Source organism: Choloepus didactylus, chromosome X (assembly GCF_015220235.1).
Source record: "Choloepus didactylus isolate mChoDid1 chromosome X, mChoDid1.pri, whole genome shotgun sequence".
Classification (NCBI taxonomy): domain Eukaryota; kingdom Metazoa; phylum Chordata; class Mammalia; order Pilosa; family Megalonychidae; genus Choloepus; species Choloepus didactylus.
The window spans coordinates 70,544,432-70,572,109 of NC_051334.1; the positions used below are offsets into that span (position 1 = coordinate 70,544,432).

A 27,678-nucleotide genomic window follows, 5' to 3' on the forward strand; every position below is an offset into this window, starting at 1 on the left:
ATCAAATCAAAACTCAAATCAATGAGTTGAGGGAAGATATGGCATAAGAGATGAAGGATATAAAGAATACATTGGGGAGGTGGGACAAGAGGGTGGAGTGGTGAGGTGTGGGTTTTAGTTACTTCCCCAGGACAGTAGGTAGAAAGCCAGGAACTGTGTGGACCAGACACCACAGAGTGATTGGACTTTGAGCACATTTCATACAACATTCAAAAATGTGTGGAACAGCTGAGATCAGAGAAATCTGTAAGTTCTTGCAGCCAGGGGACCCTCACCCCTCCCTGCCAGGTTCAGTCCCATGGGAGGAAGGGGCCATCAGTGCTGGGAACCAGGAGGGAGAACTGCAGTTGCAGCTCTGATTGAAAACTTAGACTACTGATCAAAACTCCAAACATAGATAGACTGAGACCATGCACCAGAGAATCTGGGAGCAGTCAGCCCGGCAGAGAGGAGATAGTGCTAGCAAAAACAGCAAAATAAATAAATAAATAAAAATAAAAACAGACTTTATGGAGTTCCAGTGAACATCAAATGGAGAAGGGCAAGGCTCAGACAGAATCAGGTGCATGTGCAAACCCAGAGGGTGAGGACCCTTGTCTGAAGAGCTGGTTTCTCTGCTTTCTTAATTGTTCCTTAATGGCCATAATCTCTTTGTGTCTCAGCATTTCAATAGCCCATTAGATCTGTAAGGAGGACCCTTCTTTTTCTTTTTGCTTTTTTTCTCTTTTTTTAATCTTTTTTCTCTTTCTCTAAAACAATTACTTTAAGAAGCCCATTACAGAAAGCCTCAAAGACTTGCAATTTGGAACCAGGCAAGAGCAGAGCTAACATAGCTCTGAGAGACAAAGCAATAAGTCTAGTGGCTGAGAAAATTCACTAAACACCATAACTTCCCAAGAAAAGGGGGCAGCCCTTACAGTCATCTTCCCAGCGGGCTGGGAATGCACCTGCCCAGCACCAGCAACACAGCCCAGAGCTGCCCCAAACAACCCAGTGTGATGGGAAGTGTTTCTAGCAACACACACACATGCCACAGTATCTGGCATGGACAATAGCCTTTCACACACCTGCAGCTAATTGTCCCAGAGCTGGGAAGGCAGATGTGTGAAAATGGGGAAATTAACATGACCAATTCAGCCATCCTTTCAGCAGGCTGGGAATGCCCCTACATGGACCTGGGGACCAGAACATCCCTTGGGGGATGGTGCTCACCTGTGATGTAGCAGAGTCTTCCCTCAGCAGGGGTCCTAGGAGGGCATGGCTTGGAAGAGGGACCCACTTGCAAGTACCAGGGACCATAAACCAATATCAAGGAATTGTGGGTCAGCAGCACAGACAAACTTTGGTGAGACTGAACTGAAGGATTAGGCTATTGCAACAGCTTTAAATCTCCAGGAACACCTGGGAGATTTGATTATTAAAGCAACCCTACCTCCCTAAGTGCTCATAAACATGCCCCACATTCAGGGTGGGCAGCACCAACTACACGTGCAAACTTGGTGCACCAACTGGAACCCCACAAGACTCACAACAACACTCACAACAAAGACAAAGTTTGGGAGAACTGCCATGATGGGAATAGGTGGCTCATGGATGCCACCTGCTGGTTAGTTAAACAAAGGGTACTCCACAAAGCTGTATATCTGACAAATTAGAAATAAGTGTTTTAATCAGCCTACATATCCTAAAAGAACCCTATCAAGTTAAGCAAATGCCAAGAGGCCAAAAACAACAGAAATTTTTGAAGCATATGAAAAAACCAGATGATATGGATAACCCAAATCCAAACTCCCAAATCAAAGATCAGAGGAGACAGAGTACCTGGAGCAATTAATCAAAGAACTAAAGACAAACAATGAGAGCATGGCACAGGATATAAAGGACATGAAGAACACCCTAGAAGAGAATAAAGAACAAATTTCAAGAGTAAATAAAAAATAGACAATCTTATGGAAATAAAAGAATTGTCAACAAAATTAAAAAGATTCTGGGCACTCATAGTACAAGACTAGAGGAAGCTGATCAGTGAATCAGTGACCTGGAGGATGATAAAATGGAAAGTGAAAGAACAAAAGAAAGAATGGGGAAAAATTGAAAAAAAATTGAAATGCACCTCAGGGATATGATAGATAATATAAAATGTCCAGATATTAGAGTAATTGGTGTCCTAGAAGGGGAAGAGAAGGGTAAAGGTCTAGGAAGAGTATTCAAAGAAATTGTTGGGAAAAACTTCCCAAATCTTCTAAACACCATGAATATACAAATCATAAATGCCCAGCAAACTCCAAATAGAATAAATCCAAATAAAACCACCCTGAGATATATTCTGATCAGATTGTCAAATACTGAAGAGAAGGAGCAAGTTCTGAAAGCAACAAGAGAAAAGCAATTCACCATTCAAAAAGGAAATATCATAAGACTAAATAGTGAATACTCAGCAGCCACCATGGAGGCGAGAAGGCAGTGGCATGATATACTTAAAATTCTGAGAGAGAAAAATTGCCAACCAAGAATTCTTTATCCAGCAATGTGCCCCTTCAAATTTGAGGGAGAGCTTAAATTTCTCACAGACAAACAAATGCTGAGAGAATTTGCTAACAAGAGACCTCCCCAACTTGAGATACTAGAGGGAGCCCTACCAACAAAGAAACAAAGAAAGGAGAGAGAGATATGGAGAAAGGTTCAGTACTAAAGGGGTTCAGTATGGATATGTTAAAGGACATTAGAGAGAGGGGGAAGAATATATCTGACAAACGTAAACCAAAGGATAGGTTGGCTGATTTAAGAAATGTCTTCACAGAAATAATATTGAATGTAAATGGATTAAACTCCCCAATTTAAAAATATGGATTTACATAATGGATTAAAAAATATGCAGCATCTATATGTTGCATAGGAGAGACTCATCTTAGATACAGGGACACAAAGAAATTGAAAGTGAAAGGGTGGAAAAATATTTCATGCAAGCTACTGTCAAAAGAAAGCAGGAGTGGAAACATTAATCTCAGATAAAATACACTTAAAATGCAAGGATGTTATGAGAGACAAAGAAGGCCACTACATACTAATAAAAGGGGCAATTCAACAAGAAGAAATAGCAATCATAAATGTTTATGCACCCAATCAAGGTGCCACAAAATACATGAGACAAACACTGGCAAATCTAAAAGAAGCAACTGATGTTTCCACAATAATTGTGTGAGAGTTCAACACATCACTCTCTCCTATAGGTAGATAAATCAGACAGAAGACTAGTAAGGAAACTGAAAACCTAAACAATCTGACAAATGAATTGGATTTACCAGATAAATATAGAACATTACATCTCAAATCACCACGATACATATTCTCTTATGCTCATGAAACAGTCTCTAGAATAGATGATATGCTGAGAAAAAAAGCCTTGATAAATTTTTAAAAATTGAAATTATTCAAAGCACATTCTCTGACCACAATGGAATACAGTTAGAAGTCAATAACCATCAGAGACAAATACGTGGAGGTTAAACAACTTGCTCCTAAACAATCAGTGGGTTAAAGAAGAAATAGCAAGAGAAATTGCTAAATATATAGAGATGAATGAAAATGAGAACACACCATATCAAAACCTATGGGATGCAGCAAAAGCAGTAATTAGGAGGAAATTTATAGCACTAAATGCATATATCAAAACGGAAGAAAGAGATAAATCAAAAAAAAATGGAGCAACTGAAGAAGCTAGAAAATGAAGAGCAAACCAACCCTAAACCAAGCAGAAGAAAAGAAATAACAAGGATTAAAGCAGAAATAAATGACATAGAGAACAAAAAAAAAAATAGAGAGAGAATAAATAACACCAAAAGTTGGTGCTTTGAGAAGATCAACAAGATTGACAAGCCCCTAGCTAGGCTGACAAAATCAAAAAAACAGAATACACATATAATCCAAATAATAAATGAGAAAGGTGACCTTACTGTGGATCCTGAAGAAATTGAAAAATTTATAAGAGGAGACTATGAACAACTGTATGCCAACCAACTGGATAATGTAGAGGAAATGGACAATTTCCTCAAAACATATGAACAATCTAGACTGACCACAGAAGAAATAGAAGACTTCAACCAACCAATCACAAGCAAAGAGATCCAATCAGCCATCAAAAAGCTTCCCACAAATAAATGCCCAGGGCCAGATGGCTTCACAGGGGACTACAAAATTTTCCAAAAAGAACTGACACCAATCTTAAACTCCTTCAAAACATCAAAGAAAATGAAATACTACCTAACACATTTTATGAAGCTAATAATCTAATACCAAAATCAGGCAAAGATGCTACAAAAAAAAGGAAAACTAGAGGCCAATCTCCCTAATGAATATAGATGCAAAAATTCTCAGTAAAATACTTGTTAATCAAATCCAAAGGCACCTTAAAAACATCATACACCATGACCAAGTGGGGTTCATTCCAGGCATGCAAGGATGGTCCAACACAAGAAAATCAATGTATTACAACACATTAACAAATCAAAAGAGAAAAATCAAATGATCATCTCAATAGATGCTGCAAAAGCATTTGACAGAATCCAATATCCTTTTTTGATATAAACACTTCAAAAGGTAGGAATTGAAGGAAACTTCCTCAATATGATAAAGAGCATATATGAAAAACCCACAGCCAGCATAGTACTCAATGGCGAGATACTGAAAGCCTTCCCTCTAAGATCAGGAATGAGAAAAGGATGCCTGCTGTCACCACTGTTATTCAACATTCTGCTAGAATTGCTAGCCAGGGCAATCTGGCAAGACAAAGAAATAAAAGGACACCAAATTGGAAAGGAAGAATTAAAACTGTGGCTATTTGCAGATGATATGATCTTATATCTGGAAAACCCCGAGAAATTGATGATACAGCTACTAGAGCTAATAACCTAATTTAGCAAAGTAGGGGGATACAAGATTAATGCACGTAAGTCAGTAATGTTTCTATACGCTAGAAATGAACAAAGTGAAGAGACACTCAAGAAAAAGATACCATTTTCAATAGCAACTAAAAAATCAAGTAACTAGGATTAAACTTAATGAAAGATGCAAAAGACCTATACAAAAAAAAACTGCATAACCCTACTAAAAGAAATAGAAGGGACCTTAAAAGATGGAAAAATATTCCATGTTCATGAATAGGAAGGCTAAATATCATTAAGATGTCGATTTTACCCAAACTCATCCACAGATTCAATGCAATCCCAATCAAAATTCCAACAACCTACTTTGCAGACTTGGAAAAGCTAGTAATCAAATTTATTTGGAAAGGGAAGAGGCCTCAAATTGCTAAAAACTCTAAAAAAGAAAAACAATGTGGGAGGACTTACACACCCTGACTTTGAAGCTTATTATAAAGCCACAGTTGTCAAAACAGCATGGTACTGGCACAAAGATAGACAGACATATTGATAAATGGAATTGAATTGAGAATTCAGAGATAGACCCCCAGATCTATGGCCGACTGATCTTTGATAAGGCCCTCAAAACCACTGAACTGGGACATAACAGTCTTTTTCAACAAATGTGGCTGGGAGAGTTAGATATCCATATCCAAAAGAATGAAAGAAGACCCATACCTCACACCTCACACAAAAATTAACTCAAAGTGGATCAAGGATCTCAATATAAAAGACAGTACCATAAAACTCCTAGAAGATAATATAGGGAAACATCTTCAAGACCTTGTATTAGGTGGCCACTTCCTAGACATTACACCCAAAGCACAAGCAACAAAAGAAAAACTAGATACATGGGAAATCCTCAAACTTAGAAGTTTCTGTACCTCAAAAGAATTTGTCAAAAAGGTGAAGAGGCAGCCAACTCAAAGTGAAAAATATTTTTGGAAACCATGTATCTGACAAAAGATTGATAACTTGCATATGAAAGACATCCCACAACTCAATGACAGCCCAATTAAAAAATGGGCAAAACATAAGACAGTTCTCTGAAGAGGAAGTACAAATGGCCAAGAAACACATGAAAAAATGTTCAGCTTCACTAGCTAATAGAGAGATGCAAATTAAGACCACAATGAGATACCATCTCACACCAATTAGAATGGCTGCCATTAAACAAACAGGAAACTACAAATGCTGGAAAGGATGTGGAGAAATTGGAAGTCTTATTCATTGTTAGTGGGATTGTATAATGGTTCAGCCACTCTGGAAGTCAGTCTGGCTGTTCCTTAGAAAACTAGACATAGGGTTACCCTTTGATCCAGCAATTGCACTTCTCAGTATATACCCAGAAGGTCTGATAGCAGTGACACAAACAGATATTTGCATGCCAATGTTCATAGCAGCATTATTCACAATTGCCAAGAGATGGAAACAATCCAAAGTCCTTCAACAGATGAGTGGATAAATAAAATGTGTTATATACACATGATGGAATACCACAGAACAGTGAAAAGGATCACAGAGCAGTGAGAAGACATAATGTTGAGCAAAATAAGCCAGGCATAAAAAGAGAAATATATGCTACCACTACTGTTAGCATTGAAAAATGTAAAATGAATGGTTTATAATGTAGAATATAGGGGAACTAGCAATGAAGGTGGAACAATAACCCAATAAGTACCGATAAGCATTCATGGGTAAATTTAATGTTCTTGGAATGTCCAGGAATGACGATGGTTTGCTAATTTCTGGTGGGTATGGTAGGAACAAGTTCACAGAAATGTTGCTATATTAGTTTATTTTCTTGGGATAGAGTAGGAACATGTTGGAAGTAAAGTTATTTTAGGTTAGTTGTCTTTTTCTTACTCCCTTGTTATGGTTTGTTCGAAATGTTTTTTATTGCATTTTTTGATGTAGTTAATTTAAAAAAATATTTGATTTAAAAAAAACAAAAAACAAAAACAATGAAAAAATATGCATACCCCCCATAAGGAGCTGGTGGAGAATGCAGGGGTGTTTGTCTTCCCAACCTCGATGGTTGCTGATGTGCTCACAGATATTGGGGACTGGTGGTTTGATGGGCTGAACCCTCTACCATGGTACTTGCCCTTGGGAAACTGTTGCTGCAAAGGAGAGGCTGGGCCTGCCTATAATTGCACCTAAGTGCCTCCTCCTGAATACCTCTTTGTTGCTCAGATGTGGCCCTCTCTCTCTAGCTAAGCTAACTTGGCAGGTAAAATCACTGCCCTCCCACCTATATGGGATCTGACAACCAGAGGAGTAAATCTCCCTGGAAACATGGAATATAACTCCCAAGGAAGTATCTAGACCTGGCTTCATGCGATGGAGAACATCTTCTTGACCAAAAGGGGGATGTGAGAGGAAATTAAATAAGCTTCAGTGGCAGAGAGATTCCAAAAGGAGCCAAGAGGTCACTCTGGTGGGCACTCTTACACACAATGTAGACAACATTTTTAGGTTCTAATGAATAGTAATAACTAGCAGTAAATACCTGAAACTCTCAAACTACAACCCAGAGCCCTTGAATCTTGAAGATGATTGTATGAAAATGTAGCTTATGTGGGGTGACAATGTGATTGGAAAAACATATGAACCGCACTCCTCTTTGTCCAGAGTATGGATAGATGAGTAGAAAAATGGAGGCAAAGAAAGGCACCAAGTGTTCTTTTTTACTTTATCTTTTTCACTTTAATTTTTATTCCCATTATTTTTGTGTGTGTGGTAATGAAAATGTTCAAAAAATAATTTTGGTGATGAACACACAACTCTATTGTGGTACTGTGAACAATTGAGTGTATGCTTTGTATGACTGCATGGTATGTGAATATATCTCAATAAAACTGAAATAGAAAAAAAAGAATTCTTTGGGTGAACATAAGGAATAGCTTAAAAGTTTGAAAAAGCAAATGTCATAACTTTTGGAAATGAAAGGTACAGTAGAAGAGATGAAAAACATGATGGAGACTTACAAAGGGAAACTTTAAGAGGCAGAAGAAAGGATTAATGAACTAGAGGACAGGACTTCTGAAATTCTGACCACAATAGGACAGATGGGGGGAAGAATGGAAAAACTGAGTCTCAGGGAATTGAATGACAACATGAAGCACATGAATATACATGTCATGGGTGTCCCAGAAGGAAATGAGAAGGGAAAAGAGGTAGAAAAATAATGGAGGAATAAATCACTGAGAATTTCCCATCTCTTATAAAAGATACAAAATTACAGATTTGATAGCACAGTGTGCCCCAAATGGAAAAGATCTGAATAGACCTACTCCAAGACACTTACTAATCATATTGTCAAATATAAAAGACAAGGAGAGAATAATGAAATCAGCAAGAGAAAAGCAATCCATCACATACAAGGGAATCTGGATAAGGCTATGGGCAGATTTCTCAGCAGAAAACATGGATGCCAGAAGTTACTGGTATGATATATTTAAGATAATGAAAGAGAAAAACTCTCAATGAAGAATTCTATATCCATCAAAACTGTCCTGCAAAAATGAGGAAGATTTTTTAATATTTTCAGACAGACACTGAGATATTTGTGAAAAAGAGACATGTACTACAAGAAATACTACAGGGAGCAATACAGGCAAATAGGAAAAACAGGAGAGAAAGGTTTGGAGAAGAATGTGGAAATTAGGATTATCAGTAATGGTAAAAAGAGTGAAAAAATAAGATATGATGTATAAAATACAAAAGACAAAATGGTAGAAGAAAGTACTGCCTTTATAGTAATAACATTAAATGTTAATGAATTAAATTCCCCAATAAAAAGACATAGACTGACAGAATAAATTAAAAAACAGGACCCATCTATATGCTGTCTACAAGAGACTCACTTTAGACCCAAGACCATAATCAGTTGAAAGTGACAGCTGGAAAAAGATATTTCAGGCAAACAGAAACCAGAAAAGAGAGGGGGCAGCTCTATTAATATCAGACAAAATTAGACTTCAAATATAACACAATTAAAAGAGATAAAGAAGGACACTGTATATTAATAAAAGGGACAATTAATCAAGAAGCATAAAAATCATAAATACTTATGCACTGAGCCAGAGTGCAATAAAATACATGAGACACACACACTGACAACACTGAAGGAAGAGGTAGACAACATTACAATAATATTTGGAGACTTCAATTCATCACTGTCATCAATGGATAGAACATCTAGAAAAAAGAATAATTAGGAAAAAGAGAGTTTGATTAGCATATTAAATGAATGAGACTTAACAGATATTTACAGAACATTACACCTCATAACATCAGGATACACATTTTTTTTCAAGTGTTAATGGATCATTGTCCAGGATAGATGACATGTTGCATCATAAAGCAAGTCTCAATAAATTGAAAAAGACTGAAATTATACAAAACACTTTCTCAATCATAATGGAATGAAGTTGGAAATCAATGACAGGTGAAAGCCTGGAAAATTCACAAATATACAGAGGCTAAACAACACACTGTTAAACAACAAGTGGGTCAAGGAAGAAATTACAAGAGAAATCAGTAAATATCTCAGGGCAAATGAATATGAGAACTCATTTCATCATTTATGGTATGCAACAAAGGCAGTGCTGAGAGGGAAAGTTATTGCCCTAAACACCTATATTAACAAAGAAGAAACAGCAAAAATAGAGGATGTAACTGCTCACCTTGAGGAACTACAGAAAGAACAGCAAAGTAACCCCAAAGCAAACAGAAGGAAATAAAAAGATTAGAGCAGAAGTAAATGAAATTGAGAGCATGAAAACAATACTGAGGATCAACAAAACCAGAAGTTGGTTCTTTGAGAAAATCAATAAAATTGATGGACCCTTAGCTAGGCAGGAAAAGAAAATGAGAGAGGATGCAAATAAATAAAATCTTAAATGGGAAAGCAGACATAAGCACTGACTCCATGGAAATAAAGGAGATATTGAGAAGATAATTATGCTGATGAATATCCTGACAAATAGAAAACTTAGATGGAATGGATAACTTCTTAGAAAAGCATGAACAACCAACATTGACTCGAAAGGAAATAGATGACCTCAACAAACCAATCAGAAGTAAAGGGATGGAATCAGTCATCAAAAAGTTCTCAAAAAAAAAAAAGTCCAGGACAAGATGGCTTCAATATGAATTCTGCCAAGCATTGAAAAAAGAATTAATAACAATCCTGCTCAAATTATTCAAAAAAATTAGAAGGAGGGAAAGCTACCCAACTCATTCTGTGAAGCCAAAATCACCTTAATACAAAACCCAGACAAAGATACTACAAGAAAAGAACAGACCAATCTCTTTAATGAATATAGAAGAAAATATCCTCAACAAACACTTGCAAGTTGAATCCAGCAGCACATTAAAAGAACTATACATCACAACCAGGTGGGGTTTATTCCAGGTGTGCAAGGATGGTTCAACACAAGAAAATCAATTAATGTAATACACCACATCAATAAATGAAAGGGAAAAAACCACATGATCATCTCCATTGATACAGAAGTCATTCGACAAAATTCAACAACCTTTCTTTAAGAAAACACTTCAAAGAATAGGCATAGAAGGGAACTTAATCAACATGATAGAGGGAATATGTGAAAAACCCACAGCTAACATCATACTCAATGGAGAAAGGCTTAAAGACTTCCCTCTATGATCAGGAACAAGACAAGGATGCCACTGTCATCAATGTCATTCAACAGTCTGCTGGACATTCCAGCTAGAGCGATTAGGCAAGAAAAAGAAAAGCATCCAAATTGAAAAGTAAGAAGTGAAACTTTCACTGCTTGCAGATGACATAATACTATAGGTAGAAAATCCCCCAAAATCTACAACATAGCTACTTAGAGGTAATAAATTAACACAGCAAAGTGGCAGGGTACAAGATCAACACACAAAAATCAGTAGTATTTCTACACACTAGTGATGAGCACCCTGAGGAAGAAATCAAGGAAAAAATTCCATTTACAACTGAACCAAAAAAATCAACTATTTGGGAATAAATTTAACCAAGGCCACAAAAGACCTATACACAGAAAACTCCAAAAAATTGCTAAAAGTAAGCAAAGAAGACTGAAATAAATGGAAAGACATACTGTGTTCATGGATTGGAAGACTAAATATAGTTAACATGTCAATTCTACCCAAATTTATTCATAGATTCAGTGCAATACCAATTAAAATCCCAACTAACTTTCCAGAAATAGAAAAACCAATAACCAAATTTATTTGGAAGGGCTGGGTGCCCCGAATAGCTAAACATATCTTAAGAGGAATGAAATGGAAGGTCTCACACTACCTGACTTTAAAGCTTATTACAAAGCAACAGTGGTCAAAACAGCATGGTATTTGCATAAAGATAGATATACCAATCAATGGAATCAAATTAAGTGTTCAGATATAAACGCTCTCATCTATGGAAAATTTATCTTTGATAAAGCAGTCAAGTCAACTCAACTGGGACAGAACATCCTCTTCAAAAAATGGTGCTTGGAGAACTGGGTTTCCATATACAAAAGATGAAGGAGGACCCCTGTCTCACACCTTATACAAAAACTAACACAAAATGGATCAAAAACCTAAACATTAGAACTAAGAACATAAAACTTTTAGAAGAAAATGTAGGGACATATGGTAAAGATCTTGTAATAGGAGGCGGTTTCCTAGACCCTACATTCAAAGTGTGAACAATGAAAGAAGAAATAGATTAATGGGATCTCCTCAAAATTGAACATTTTTATGCATCAAAGGACTTTGTTAGGAAAGATAAAAGGCAGCATACACAATGGGGACAATATGTGGAAACCATATATCAGAAAAGTCTTTAATATCCAGAATATATTAAGAGATCCTACAACTCAACAGCAGAAAGATAAACAATCCTATTAAAAAAATGGGCAAAAGACATGGACAGAGAGGCGGGGCAAGATGGCAGACTGGTGAGCTGTAAGTTTTAGTTACTCCTCCAGGAAAGTAGGTAAAAAGCCAGGAACTGCGTGGACTGGACACCACAGAGCAATCTGTCTTTGGGCATACTTCATACAACACTCATGAAAATGTCGAACTGCTGAGATCAGCGAAATCTGTAAGTTTTTGCGGCCAGGGGACCCGTGCCTCTCCCTGCCAGGCTCAGTCCCTTGGGAGGAGGGGCTGCCAGCTCCGGGAAGGAGAAGGGAGAACTGCAGTGGTAGCCCTTCTCGGAAACTCATTCTATTGATCCATACTCCAACCATAGATAGACTGAGACCAGACACCAGAGAATCTGAGAGCTGCCAGCCCAGCAGAGAGGAGACAGGCATAGAAAAAAAAAAAAATAACACGAAAAACTCCAAAATAAAAGCAGAGGAGTTTTGGAGTTCTGGTGAACAAAGAAAGGGGAAGGGCGGAGCTCAGGCCTTGAGGCGCATATGCAAATCCCGAAGAAAACCTGATCTCTCTGCCCTGTGGACCTTTCCTTAATGGCCCTGGTTGCTTTCTCTATTAGCATTTCAATAACCCATTAGATCTCTGAGGAGGGCCCTTTTTTTTTTTTTTTAATCCTTTTTTCTTTTTCTAAAACAATTACTCTAAGAAGCCCAAAACAGAAAGCTTCAAAGAATTGCAAATTGGGCACGTCAAGTCAAGAGCAGAACTAAGAGAGCTCTGAGACAAAAGGCAATAATCCAGTGGCTGAGAAAATTCACTAAACACCACAACTTCCCAAGAAAAGGTGGGTGTCCGCTCACAGCCACCATCCTGGTGGACAGGAAACACTCCTGCCCATCGCCAGCCCCATAGCCCAGAGCTGCCCCAGACAACCCAGTGTGACGGAAGTGCTTCAAATAACAGGCACACACCACAAAACTGGGCGTGGACATTAGCCTTCCCTGCAACCTCAGCTGATTGTCCCAGAGTTGGGAAGGTGGAGCAGTGTGAATTAACAAAGCCCCATTCAGCCATCATTTGAGCAGACTGGGAGCCTCCCTACACAGCCCAGCAGCCCAGAACTGCCCTGGGGGGACGGCACTCACCTGTGACATAGCACAGTCATCCCTCAACAGAGGACCCGGGGTGCACAGCCTGGAAGAGGGGCCCACTTGCAAGTCTCAGGAGCCATACGCCAATACCAAAGACTTGTGGGTCAGTGGCAGAGACAAACTGTGGCAGAACTGAACTGAAGGATTAGACTATTGCAGCAGCTTTAAAACTCTAGGATCATCAGGGAGATTTGATTGTTAGGGCCACTCCCCCCCCGACTGCCCAGAAACACGCCCCACATACAGGGCAGGCAACACCAAATACACACGCAAGCTTGGTACACCAATTGGGCCCCACAAGGCTCACTCCCACACTCACCAAAAAGGCTAAGCAGGGGAGAACTGGCTTGTGGAGAACAGGTGGCTCGTGGACGCCACCTGCTGGTTAGTTAGAGAAAGTGTACTCCACGAAGCTGTAGATCTGATAAATTAGACATAAGGACTTCAATAGGTCTACAAACCCTAAAAGAACCCTATCAAGTTCAGCAAATGCCACGAGGCCAAAAACAACAGAAAATTATAAAGCATATGAAAAAACCAGACGATATGGATAACCCAAGCCCAAGCACCCAAATCAAAAGACCAGAAGAGACACAGCACCTAGAACAGCTACTCAAAGAACTAAAGATGAACAATGAGACCATAGTACGGGATATGAAGGAAATCAAGAAGACTCTAGAAGAGCATAAAGAAGACATTGCAAGACTAAATAAAAAAATGGATGATCTTATGGAAATTAAAGAAACTGTTGACCAAATTAAAAAGATTCTGGACACTCATAGTATAAGACTAGAGGAAGTTGAACAACGAATCAGTGACCTCGAAGATGACAGAATGGAAAATGAAAGCATAAAAGAAAGAATGGGGAAAAAAATTGAAAAAATCAAAATGGACCTCAGGGATATGATAGATGATATGAAACGTCCAAATATAAGACTCATTGGTGTCCCAGAAGGGGAAGAAAAGGGTAAAGGTCTAGGAAGAGTATTCAAAGAAATTTTTGGGGAAAACTTCCCAAATCTTCTAAACAACATAAATACACAAATCATAAATGCTCAGCGAACTCCAAATAGAATAAATCCAAATAAACCCACTCCAAGACATATACTGATCACACTGTCAAACACAGAAGAGAAGGAGCAAGTTCTGAAAGCAGCAAGAGAAAAGCAATTCACCACATACAAAGGAAACAGCATAAGACTAAGTAGTGACTACTCAGCAGCCACCATGGAGGCAAGAAGGCAGTGGCACGATATATTTAAAATCCTGAGTGAGAAAAATTTTCAGCCAAGAATACTTTATCCAGCAAAGCTCTCCTTCAAATTTGAGGGAGAGCTTAAATTTTTCACAGACAAACAAATGCTGAGAGAATTTGCTAACAAGAGACCTGCCCTACTGGAGATACTAAAGGGAGCCCTACAGACAGAGAAACAAAGACAGGACAGAGAGACTTGGAGAAAGGTTCAGTACTAAAGAGATTCGGTATGGGTACAATAAAGGATATTAATAGAGAGAGGGAAAAATATGGCAAACATAAACAAAAGGATAAGATGGCAGATTCAAGAAATGCCTTCACAGTTTTAACGTTGAATGTAAATGGACTAAACTCCCCAATTAAAAGATATAGATTCGCAGAATGGATCAAAAAAAAATGAACCATCAATATGTTGCATACAAGAGACTCATCTTAGACACAGGGACACAAAGAAACTGAAAGTGAAAGGATGAAAAAAAATATTTCATGCAAGCTACAGCCAAAAGAAAGCAGGTGTAACAATATTAATCTCAGATAAAATAGACTTCAAATGCAGGGATGTTTTGAGAGACAAAGAAGGCCACTACGTGCTAATAAAAGGGGCAATTCAGCAAGAAGAAATAACAATCGTAAATGTCTATGCACCCAATCAAGGTGCCACAAAATACATGAGAGAAACACTGGCAAAACTAAAGGAAGCAATGGATGTTTCCACAATAATTGTGGGAGACTTCAACACATCACTCTCTCCTATAGATAGATCAACCAGACAGAAGACCAATAAGGAAATTGAAAACCTAAACAATCTGATAAATGAATTAGATTTAACAGACATATACAGGACATTACATCCCAAATCACCAGGATACACATACTGTTCTAGTGCTCATGGAACTTTCTCCAGAATAGATCATATGCTGGGACATAAAACAAGCCTCAATAAATTTAAAAAGATTGAAATTATTCAAAGCACATTCTCTGACCACAATGGAATACAATTAGAAGTCAATAACCATCAGAGACTTAGAAAATTCACAAATACCTGGAGGTTAAACAACACACTCCTAAACAATCAGTGGGTTAAAGAAGAAATAGCAAGAGAAATTGCTAAATATATAGAGACGAATGAAAATGAGAACACAACATACCAAAACCTATGGGATGCAGCAAAAGCAGTGCTAAGGGGGAAATTTATAGCACTAAACGCATATATTAAAAAGGAAGAACGAGCCAAAATCAAAGAACTAATGGATCAATTGAAGAAGCTAGAAAATGAACAGCAATCCAATCCTAAACCAAGTAGAAGAAAAGAAATAACAAAGATGAAAGCAGAAATAAATGACATAGAGAACAAAAAAACAATAGAGAGGATAAATATTACCAAAAGTTGGTTCTTTGAGAAGATCAACAAGATTGACAAGCCCCTAGCTAGACTGACAAAATCAAAAAGAGGGAAGACCCATAGAAACAAAATAATGAATGAAAAAGGTGACATAACTGCAGATCCTGAAGAAATTTAAAAAATTATAAGAGGATATTATGAACAACTGTATGGCAACAAACTGGATAATGTAGAAGAAATGGACAATTTCCTGGAAACATATGAACAACCTAGACTGACCAGAGAAGAAATAGAAGAACTCAACCAAACCATCACAAGCAAAGAGATCCAATCAGTCATCAAAAATCTTCCACAAATAAATGCCCAGGGCCAGATGGCTACACAGGGGAATTCTACCAAGCTTTCCAGAAAGAACTGACACCAATCTTATTCAAACTCTTTCAAAACATTGACAAAAATGGTACACTACCTAACTCATTTTATGAAGCTAACATCAATCTAATACCAAAACCAGGCAAAGATGCTACAAAAAAGGAAAACTACCGGCCAATCTCCCTAATGAATATAGATGCAAAAATCCTCAACAAAATACTTGCAAATCGAATCCAAAGACACATTAAAAAAATCATACACCATGACCAAGTGGGGTTCATTCCAGGCATGCAAGGATGGTTCAACATAAGAAAAACAATCAATGTATTACAACACATTAAATACTCGAAAGGGAAAAATCAATTGATCATCTCAATAGATGCTGAAAAAGCATTTGACAAAATACAACATCCCTTTTTGATAAAAACACTTCAAAAGGTAGGAATTGAAGGAAACTTCCTCAACATGATAAAGAGCATATATGAAAAACCCACAGCCAGCATAGTACTCAATGGTGAGAGACTGAAAGCCTTCCCTCTAAGATCAGGAACAAGACAAGGATGCCCGCTGTCACCACTGTTATTCCACATTGTGCTGGAAGTGCTAGCCAGGGCAATCCGGCAAGACAAAGTAATAAAAAGCATCCAAATTGGAAAAGAAGAAGTAAAACTGTCATTGTTTGCAGATGATATGATCTTATATCTAGAAAACCCTGAGAAATCGACGATACACCTACTAGAGCTAATAAACAAATTTAGCGAAGTAGCGGGATACAAGATTAATGCACACAAGTCAGTAATGTTTGTATATGCTAGAAATGAACAAACTGAAGAGACACTCAAGAAAAAGATACCATTTTCAATAGCAACTAAAAAAATCAAGTACCTAGGAATAAACTTAACCAAAGATGCAAAAGACCTATACAAAGAAAACTACATAACTCTACTAAAAGAAATAGAAGGGGACCTTAAAAGAAGGAAAAATATTCCATGTTCATGGATAGGAAGGCTAAATGTCATTAAGATGTCAATTCTACCCAAACTCATCTACAGATTCAATGCAATCCCAATCAAAATTCCAACAACCTACTTTGCAGAGTTGGAAAAGCTAGTTATCAAATTTATTTGGAAAGGGAAGATGCCTCGAATTGCCAAAGACACTCTAAAAAAGAAAAACGAAGTGGGAGGACTTACACTCCCTGACTTTGAAGATTATTATAAAGCCACAAGTGCCAAAACAGCATGGTACCGGCACAAAGATAGACATATAGATCAATGGAATCGAATTGAGAATTCAGAGATAGACCCTCAGATCTTTGGCCGACTGATCTTTGATAAGGCCCCCAAAGTCACTGAACTGAGTCATAATGGTCTTTTCAACAAATGGGTCTGGGAGAGTTGGATATCCATATGCAAAAGAATGAAAGAGGACCCCTACCTCACCCCCTACACAAAAATTAACTCAAAATGGACCAAAGATCTCAATATAAAAGAAAGTACCATAAAACTCCTAGAAGATAATGTAGGAAAACATCTTCAAGACCTTGTATTAGGCGGCCACTTCCTAGACTTTACACCCAAAGCACAAGCAACAAAAGAGAAAATAGATAAATGGGAACTCCTGAAGCTTAGAAGTTTCTGCACCTCAAAGGAATTTCTCAAAAAGGTAAAGAGGCAGCCAACTCAATGGGAAAAAATTTTTGGAAACCATGTATCTGACAAAAGACTGATATCTTGCATATACAAAGAAATCCTACAACTCAATGACAATAGTACAGACAGCCCAATTATAAAATGGGCAAAAGATATGAAAAGACAGTTCTCTGAAGAGGAAATACAAATGGCCAAGAAACACATGAAAAAATGTTCAGCCTCACTAGCTATTAGAGAGATGCAAATTAAGACCACAATGAGATACCATCTAACACCGGTTAGAATGGCTGCCATTAAACAAACAGGAAACTACAAATGCTGGAGGGGATGTGGAGAAATTGGAACTCTTATTCATTGTTGGTGGGACTGTATAATGGTTCAGCCACTCTGGAAGTCAGTCTGGCAGTTCTTTAGAAAACTAGATATAGAGTTACCATTCGATCCAGCGATTGCACTTCTCGGTATATACCCGGAAGATCAGAAAGCAGTGACACGAACAGATATCTGCATGCCAATGTTCATAGCAGCATTATTCACAATTGCCAAGAGATGGAAACAACCCAAATGTCCTTCAACAGATGAGTGGATAAATAAAATGTGGTATATACACACGATGGAATACTACGCGGCAGTAAGAAGGAACGATCTCGTGAAACATATGTCAACATGGATGAACCTTGAAGACATAATGCTGAGCGAAATAAACCAGGCACAAAAAGAGAAATATTATATGCTACCACTAATGTGAACTTTGAAAAATGTAAAACAAATGGTTTATAATGTAGAATGTAGGGGAACTAGCAGTAGAGGAAGGGGGAAAAATAATCCAAGAAGAACAGATAAGCTATTTAACGTTCTGGGGATGCCCAGAAATGACTATGGTCTGTTAATTTCTGATGGATATAGTAGGAACAAGTTCACAGAAATGTTGCTATATTAGGTAACTTTCTTGGGGTAAAGTAGGAACATGTTGGAAGTTAAGCAGTTATCTTAGGTTAGTTGTCTTTTCCTTACTCCCTTGTTATGGTCTCTTTGAAATGTTCTTTTATTGTATGTTTGTTTTCTTTTTAACTTTTTTTTCATACAGTTGATTTAAAAAAGAAGGGATAGTTAAAAAAAAAAAAAAAGAAAGAAAAACAAGGAAAAAAAAAAGATGTAGTGCTCCCTTGAGGAGCCTGTGGAGAATGCAGGGGTATTTGCCTACCCCACCTCCATGGTTGCTAACATGACCACAGACATAGGGGACTGGTGGTTTGATGGGTTGAGCCCTCTACCATAAGTTTTACCCTTGGGAAGACGGTTGCTGCAAAGGAGAGGCTAGGCCTCCCTATATTTGTGCCTAAGAGTCTCCTCCTGAATGCCTCTTTGTTGCTCAGATGTGGCCCTCTCTCTCTGGCTAAGCCAACTTGAAAGGTGAAATCACTGCCCTCCCCCTATGTGGGATCAGACACCCAGGGGAGTGAATCTCCCTGGCAACGTGGAATATGACTCCCAGGGAGGAATGTAGACCCGGCATCGTGGGACGGAGAACATCTTCTTGACCAAAAGGAGGATGTGAAAGGAAATGAAATAAGCTTCAGTGGCAGAGAGATTCCAAAAGGAGCCGAGAGATCACTCTGGTGGGCACTCTTACGCACACTTTAGACAACCCTTTTTAGGTTCTAAAGAATTGGGGTAGCTGGTGGTGGATACCTGAAACTATCAAACTACAACCCAGAACCCATGAATCTCAAAGACAGTTGTATAAAAATGTTGCTTATGAGGGGTGACAATAGGATTGGGAAAGCCATAAGGACCAAACTCCACTTTGTCTAGTTTAGGGATGGATGTGTAGAAAAGTAGGGGAAGGAAACAAACAGACAAAGGTACCCAGTGTTCTTTTTTACTTCAATTGCTCTTTTTCACTCTAATTATTATTCTTGTTATTTTTGTGTGTGTGCTAATGAAGGTGTCAGGGATTGATTTGGGTGATGAATGTACAACTATGTAATGGTACTGTAAACAATCGAAAGTACAATTTGTTTTGTATGACTGCGTGGTATGTGAATATATCTCAATAAAATGATGATTAAAAAAAAAAAAAGACATGGACAGACACTTTTCTGAAAAGGAAATACAAATGGCTCAAAAACATTTAAAAGATGCTAACCTTCACTGGCTATTAGGGAAATGCAAATCAAACACACAATGAGGAGAATGGTGAAGACCCTAGTGGTTCAGGGGTTTCAGAAGTGGAACCACTTCTTCTGTGCTCCTTTCCATCCCAGGGCAGACACAGGTGGCCACAGCACTGGGAATGTAGTTGGTACAGGTGGAAAGCTGGACCAAGTGGCAGCTCAGGTTTCCACTTTTGAAAATGGATGGTCACTTTCCCACAGGGAGGGTGACCCAACCAGCCTTTCCTTGAGTTGGGGATCTGGAGGGCTCATAACAGGGACTTACCTGTTGCATTCACACCCATCCCGGTTGGATTTGCTGGTGTCACTCCCATGGACTTCACTTTGGGTCATGACCAGATGTAATTGGTGATACCACCTTTCCCCTATAAATTAATTCTTGTCAAATCCTTGGGATTTGAAGAGAAAATGCCTGGTGTCATACCTAGTGAAAGCAATAGGCTTTCAAGAGGTAGCCCATCAAAGAAAAACAGACTTTCCTTGAAGTTTTTTCAGAAAAAGGAAACTAAGAGCACTTTGAATTTCACAGATTTTCAAGAAAACGAAGAAAAAACTTCTGAATATAGAGGATCTGAAATCAATCAAGTTGCTCCTGTAGCACAGTTCTCTCCCATAAACTGTGACAAGACAGAGAACTTGTTACCATTTACGGGATTGAATAATTTCAGCAATACTTGTTATTTTAATGGTATACTTCAAGTATTATATTTTTGTCCTGGTTTTAAATCTGGAGTGAAGCACTTATTTATTATTATTTCAAGGAAGAAAGAAGCCCTAAAGTATGAAGTAAACCAAAAGATAGATAAGGAAACTCAGCCCTATGTATATCTACAGCATAATGCACAGGAGTATTACAATATATTTTGGGAAACATTCAAGAAACATGCCAACTCCTAAAAAAGGAAGAAGTGAAAAATGTGGCAGAATTATGTGCTGAGGTAGAAGAAAACCTTCATTCGATAGAAGAAATGGGTGGTATTAACAGCATCAAAATTGACAATATGAGACATTTTAGAGATTGTAAAGAAAAACTCCCAAATAGAAATGGGGAAAGAAAAGGTAACATTGAATTTGGTGACATGAAGAAAAAGCTAATGTATCCAAGGAACACCAGTCATTGGAAGAGAACCAGAGACAAACTAGATCAAAAAGAAAAGCTACTGGTGATATGTTAGAGATTCCTCCTGAACTACTCAACAAGTATGCTTCTGAAAATGTGAGTGCAAGGCCCTCAAAAAAGAAATTGAGTTAAAATACATTGGTTAAAACCTGCAACTAAGCAACCTGGCATTCTTTCTAAATTTTGTAGTCTGGTAAAAAGAACAACAAACCAAGGATCCAAAGAGCAATCTAAAGAAAATGAATATGATATAGAAGAGGACTTGGGGAATTGTGAAATGGTAATACTTTAAAGGGTAATGGTTGTGGACTTAAATCTTGAATAATGTTAAACCCATTAATATTAATTGAAGTTAAGCCCAGAAACAAAGTTGTGCAGCAAATTGGTTTTGAGCTAGTGGAGAAATTATTTCAAGGTCAGTTGGTATTAAGAACTAGTTGCTTCAAGTGTGAAAGTTTAACAGAAAGAAGAGAAGATTTTAAGGACATCAGTGTGCAAGTCCATGAAGATGAGCTTTCCAAAGTAGAGTTGAGTTGCAAAATTTCTCCAGAGCCAAAAACAGAAATGAAGCCACTGAGATGGGCAATTTCATAATTCACTTCAGTGGAGAGGATTGTAGGAGATGAAAAACAGTTCTGTGAAAATTGCCACCATTATACCAAAGCTGAAGGAAGTGTATTGTTTGACAAAATGCCTGAAGTTATAACCATTCAGTTGAAGTGCTTTGCTGCTAGTGGCTTGGAGTTTGATAGTTTTGGTGGTGGGTTTTCCAAGATCAACACTCCTTTATTGACACCCCTTAAATTGTCACTAGAAGAAAGAAGCACAAAGCCAAACAACAACTATGGATTATTTGCAGTTGTGATACATAGTGGCATTACAATTAGTAGTGGGCATTACACTACTTCTGTTAAAGTCACTTATGTTAACAATTTAGAACTAGATAAGGGGAATTTTGTGGTTGACCAAATGTGTGAAATAGGTAAGCCTGAACCATTGAATGAGGAGGAAGGATGGGAGTGGTTGAAAATTATGATGATGAAGAAGTGTTGATTACAGTCAGTGGAAATATACAGCAAAGTAAAGTTTTGCAAAAAAAAAATGTAGAAGTTATCAGACTTCTTGGAGGACAAAGAGCAAAGCAGATTATGAGCTATAAAATAAAACATCCAACCCTGATATAGTTGCCAGTACAGTGTTTGCTGAAAATAGAAATTCTGAGACTAGCATCACAAATGGGACCCATGAATCTAATAGAAACAAGGCATTCGTTATCCAAACAGGCATTAACATTAGTGGACTTGAGAACAAAATTTCATATGCAGTGCAAAGCTTAAAGGAGTATGAAGGGAAGTGGTTGCTTTGTGATGATTCCGAAGTGTAAGCTATATAAGAGAAGGACTTTTTGAATTCTCTTTTCCCCTTCTACACTTTCTGCATCTTCTCCTTACTTGTTATTTTATACAGAATTATAGAATGAGTGTATTTTTCCTGTGTGTATATTAAACAGACCTGGACAAACATTGGTAAATGTAATTACAGCAAAGAGTCTAGCTTAGCTTTGAAAGCTACAGGCATTATTGATCTCTCTGTGTTTTTATAAAATAGTGAAATTTGAATTACAGAAAACCATGTTAATTAATATTTAGAATTCACTTTTGAATTCTAAAATTCGATTGACTTCTAGTCACTAGAGACCATGATGCATTAGCTTCTGGGAACAAACTTGTATACATTCTTAAACAAATTATCCAAAATGGAAGCATTTAAACACTTTTGAGTTTACTCCTATCTTTTGTGTTAGCTTTTTAAAAATAAACTGCTTGTATTTGTATTCACAAAAAAACAAACAAAAAACAACCGTGAGATATCATCTCAATGTATTAGAATGGTCATTATAAGAAAATAGAAAACTACAAGTGCTGGAAAGAATGTGGAGAAAGAGGCACTTACTCCCTGTTGGTGGGAATGTACACTGGTACAACCAATCTGGAAGGCATTTTGGTCATTCCTCAGGAAGCTAAGTAGAGAATTGCCATATGATCCCACAATCCCATTACTACATTTATATTCAGAGGAACAGAAGTCAGGAACACAAAAGGACATTTTCACACCAATGTTTATATTGGCATTATTAACCAATGCCAAGAGATGGAAACACCCCAAATGTCCATCAGCAGATGACTGGATAAACAAACTGTGATATACACATAAGACAGAATATTATGCAGCTTAAGACAGAATAGTCATGAAGCATGTAACAATGTGAATGAACCTTGAAGACATTATGTTGAGCAAAATTAGCCAGAAACAAAAGGATAAATAATGTATGGCCTCACTAATATGAACTAATATTAATGAGTGAAATATGAGAGTTAAAGTTGAGAACACAGGTTATCAGGAGATAGAAAGAGGGGAGAGATTGGGAATTTGATGCTGAAGGAGTAAAGATTGTTCAACAGGACTGATTGTAAAGATCTGTAAATGGAAAGCACAAGATTACCTGATGGTAGCACAATATTTTAAGTACACTGAATAAAGCTAAGTGTGAGCATGGATGAAAGAGGAAGACTAGGGGCATGTATGACACCAGGAGGAAAGATAGGAGATAAGAACTGGGACTGTATAACTTAGGAAAACCTAGAGTGGGCAATGATGGTGATTAAATGTCCAAATATAAGAATGTTTTTACATGAAGGATAACAAATGAATGTCAACATTGCAAGGTGTTGAAAATGGAATGCTATGTGGAAAAATATAATCAATGTAAATTAGAGTCTATAGTTAACAGTAACATTGTAATATGCTTCCATGAAATGTAGCATAGGCAATATACAAAAACTAAATGTGAGTAAGAGGTGGATATAAGGGAGGAGTATGAGATTCTTGGTGTTACTATTGTTATTTCTCCTTTTATTTTATTTTATTTTACATTTTATATTTTATTCTTCATTTTTTCCTCTTCTTTCTTTGCAGAAGAAATGGAAATGTCCTCATATAGATTGTGGTGGTGAAGGTACAACCTAAGATTATACCAGGAACCATTGATTTTTTACTTAGGAGGGAAAGTATGGTGCATGAATAAAACTGTTTAAAAAATAAGTGGAAATATACAAGCACTGGAGGAAATGTGGAGAGAGTGATGTACCTATTCACAGTTGGTATGGAAGTAGAATCATGCAGCTCATCTTGGGGGCAGTGTGGTGGTTCCACAGGAGGCTAGGTATAGGGTTGCCATATGATCCTGCAGCCCCATTGTTTGGTATATACTTGAAAGAACTGAGAGCAGGGACACAAATGGACATTTGCACACTGGTGTTTTTGGTGGCAGTGTTCATGATTTGCAATGGAGGAGGTGGTCTAAGAATACATGCACCAAAGAATGGAAGGGTGGACTGTGGTGTATACATACAATGGAATATTGAGTGGCTGCAAGAAGGAATGAATTTGTGAGTCATGCAAATAGGTGAATGAAACTTGAGGACAGTATGTTCAGTGAAATAAACCAGAAACAAAAGGGCAAATAGTATAATGCCTCACTAATGTGGACTAACTGTAATGTGCAAACTCTGAGAATTAAATTTGAGACTATAGGGTATCAGGGGAAGGCTTATTGTAAAGGATCCTAGATTGTAAGCTCTTACAGCAGTCACATCTTCCCTGAGTTGTTATTATTTCTAAATTCTGAGATGTTGAGCTCTTTGTGTAAAACCTGGTCATTCCCTAGAATGAAACCAGGCTTCCTGCTTTTCAAGGTCACAATGTATCATGCCTGGAGATTCCTTAAAGATTATTCTGCTCATTTTACTTGTGGGTAAACTGAAGCCCCAGAACTGTCCAGTAACTTTCCTAAAGGCAAACAATGAAATGGTGGTCTAAGTTGAATTGAAACATAGGTTTCATGGCTTTCAATGTTATGCCCTTTCTATTTTCTACTACACCATGCTGGCAAGGAAATGTAGAACCAGAGTAAGGAGTTTAGAGAAATGGCATAGGGGCCTTCCAGTAATCAACCCCCATACCCATGGATAATTTATTTTATTTTCAATACTATCCTCCAAAACTGCTAATCCTACCCATTATCTGATAATCTCGCATGCCATAGTGGAAAGTTCTAGGTTTCTGGCTCTGCAACTGAATCCTAATGTGGCCTTAGGTCACTGTCTCGACCTCAATGGGCCTCAATATCCCCATCTGTAAAATGAGGTCTGGCTGGATTATCTTTTTTGGTAAACCTCCATTTCTAACATACTAGTTGGGAAGCTTCATGTGTGTAGACTGCCATCTATGAAGTCAGGCAAAGCTACTTCAATTCCAGTTTTGCTGTTTATGAGCTGAATGATGTTGAGAGCTCTGAGCTTACATTTCCTTACTAATCTGTTGTAAAGATCAAGTAAGGTAATTTGGGTATAAAAAGATGGAGAAAATCAAATTTGACACATTGCTAGTTGCCTGTGCAGGAGCCATTTCTCTTCTTCTTTACCAAGAGTGCATCAATTTTTTGGGGTATTGAAAGCTGCATTTCTTGGCCTCCCTTTCAGATAGACATAGCCATGTAACACAGTTCTTACCAATGATGTATAAGCAGAAGGCTTATATAAGTTGAGGAAGGCATCCTTGATGGCTTCTTAAAAAGAGATGATATGCACATTTTCCCTTTGTTCCTTCCTTTTGCTCCTGCCCAGAACACAGACGTTATGACTGGAGATCTGACAGGCATCCTGACTCTATAACAGCAAGGAATGCATATTAAAGAGATAGAGTGAAAAACTAGAAGGTGCTTGGATCATGTTGATATTGTGAAGTTGCAACACCAGCTCTCAGCTGACTTCCTTTGGACTTCCGTTATGTGAGAGAAAAACTCCTTATCTTGTATAAAACAATGTCATACTTTTAGTCACATGTTGATTGATGCATAATCCTAACTAATGCCATCTGTTTTGGAGACATACTGTGACAAGCTTGATGAACTTATTATCAAAGAGTGTGCTGATTAAAAATAAAGGAAATAGGAATAAATGAAAATAAATAAATGAAAACTGAAATAAAAATAAATGATCCCATGGGACATGCACTTATGAAGCTTGTTACTGCAAAGGAGAGGCTAAACTTGCATATAACTGTGCCTAAGAGTCTCCCCCTGAGTACCTCTTTGTTGCTCAGATGTGGCCCTCTCTCTCTCTAACTGAGCCACCTCGACAGGTGAATTCCCTGCCCTCCCCACTACATGGGACCCGACTCCCAGGGGTGTAAATCTCCCTGGCTATGCAGAATATGACTCCCGGGGATGAATCTGGACCTGGCATTGTGGGACTGAGAGTATCTTCTTGACCAAAAGGGGGATGCAAAATGAGATGTAATAGTTTCAGTGTCTGAGAGATTTCAAATGGAGTTGAGAGGTTACTCTGGTGGACATTCTTATGCACTATACAGATAACACCTCTTAGGTTTTAATGTATTGGAATAGCTAGAAGTAAATACCTGAAACTACCAAACTCCAACCCAGCAGTCTGGACTCCTGAAGACAACTATATAATAATGTAGATTACAAGGGGTGACAGTGTGATTGTGAAGACCTTGTGGATCACACCCCCTTTATCTAGTGTATGGATGAGTAGAAAAATGGAGATTAAAAACTAAAGGACAAACAGGGTAGGACGGGGGATGATTTGGGTGTTCTTTTTTCACTTTTTTTTTTTTTTATTCTTGTTCTGGTTCTTTCTGATGTAAGGAAAATATACAGAGATAGATTGTGGTGATGAACGCATAACTATGTTATCATACTGTGGACAGTTGATTGTATACCATGGATGACTGTATGGTGTGTGAATGTATTTCAATAAAACTGAATTTAATAAAAAAAATAAATGAATAAAAATAAATGATCCCTGCATCTGAGTATGATGGGTCCTCTTAGCCTCAGAGTCTTTTTTTTACTTTATTTATAAAAAAAAATTAAAAACAATTCAAAGCAAAACAAAGGAATAAGGAAAACTAATAATCTAAAATAACTGTACTGCTTCCAACATGTTCCTACCCTACCCCAGGAAATTAACAAACCATAACAAAACAAAGGAACAAGAAAAACAAATAACATAAAATAACTACATTTCTTCCAACATGTTCCTACCATACCCAAGAAAATTTACAAACCGTAATCAATCCTGAGCATTCCCATAACATTGAGATTACCCTCAATAACTAATCTGTTCTTATCAGATTATTGTTTCCCCATCACTAGTTGCTATATAACTCTAGGTCCCCTACATTCTACAATATAAAACATTTATTTTACATTTTTCACAGAGATCACATTAGTGGTAACATACAATATCTCTTTTTTTGTGTGTGTCTGACTTATTTCGCTCAGCATTATGTCTTCAAGGTTCATCCAAGTTGTCATATGTTTCATGACCTCATTCCTTCTTACTGCTGCATAGTATTCCATCGTGTGTATATAACACATTTTATTTATCCACTCATCTCTTGAAGGACATTTGGGTTGTTCCCATCTCTTGGCAATTGTGAATAATGCTGCTATGGACATTGGTGTGCAAATATCTATGTCACTGCTTTCAGAACTTCAGGGTATATACCAAGAAGTGAAATTGTTGGATCAAAGGGTAACTAGATATTTAGTTTTCTAAGGAAGTGCCAGACTGACTTCCAGAGTGGCTGAACCATTATACAGCCCCACAAACAATGAATAAGAGTCCCAATTTCTCAACATCCTCTCCAACATGTGCAGTTTCCTTTTTGTTTAATGGCATACATTCTAATTGGTGTGAGATGATATCTCATTATG

The 27,678-nt window shown here is 37.6% G+C and overlaps 1 protein-coding gene and 1 pseudogene across 1 annotated transcript in view; one reads left to right on the top strand and one right to left on the bottom strand.

Moving 5' to 3' along the window:
* The window catches only part of OPHN1 (oligophrenin 1), an 838,177-nt gene that overhangs the window by 84,603 nt on the left and 725,896 nt on the right, over positions 1–27,678 (bottom strand). The window lies entirely within an intron of this gene.
* Positions 20,162–22,348, top strand: LOC119522650 (annotated as a pseudogene).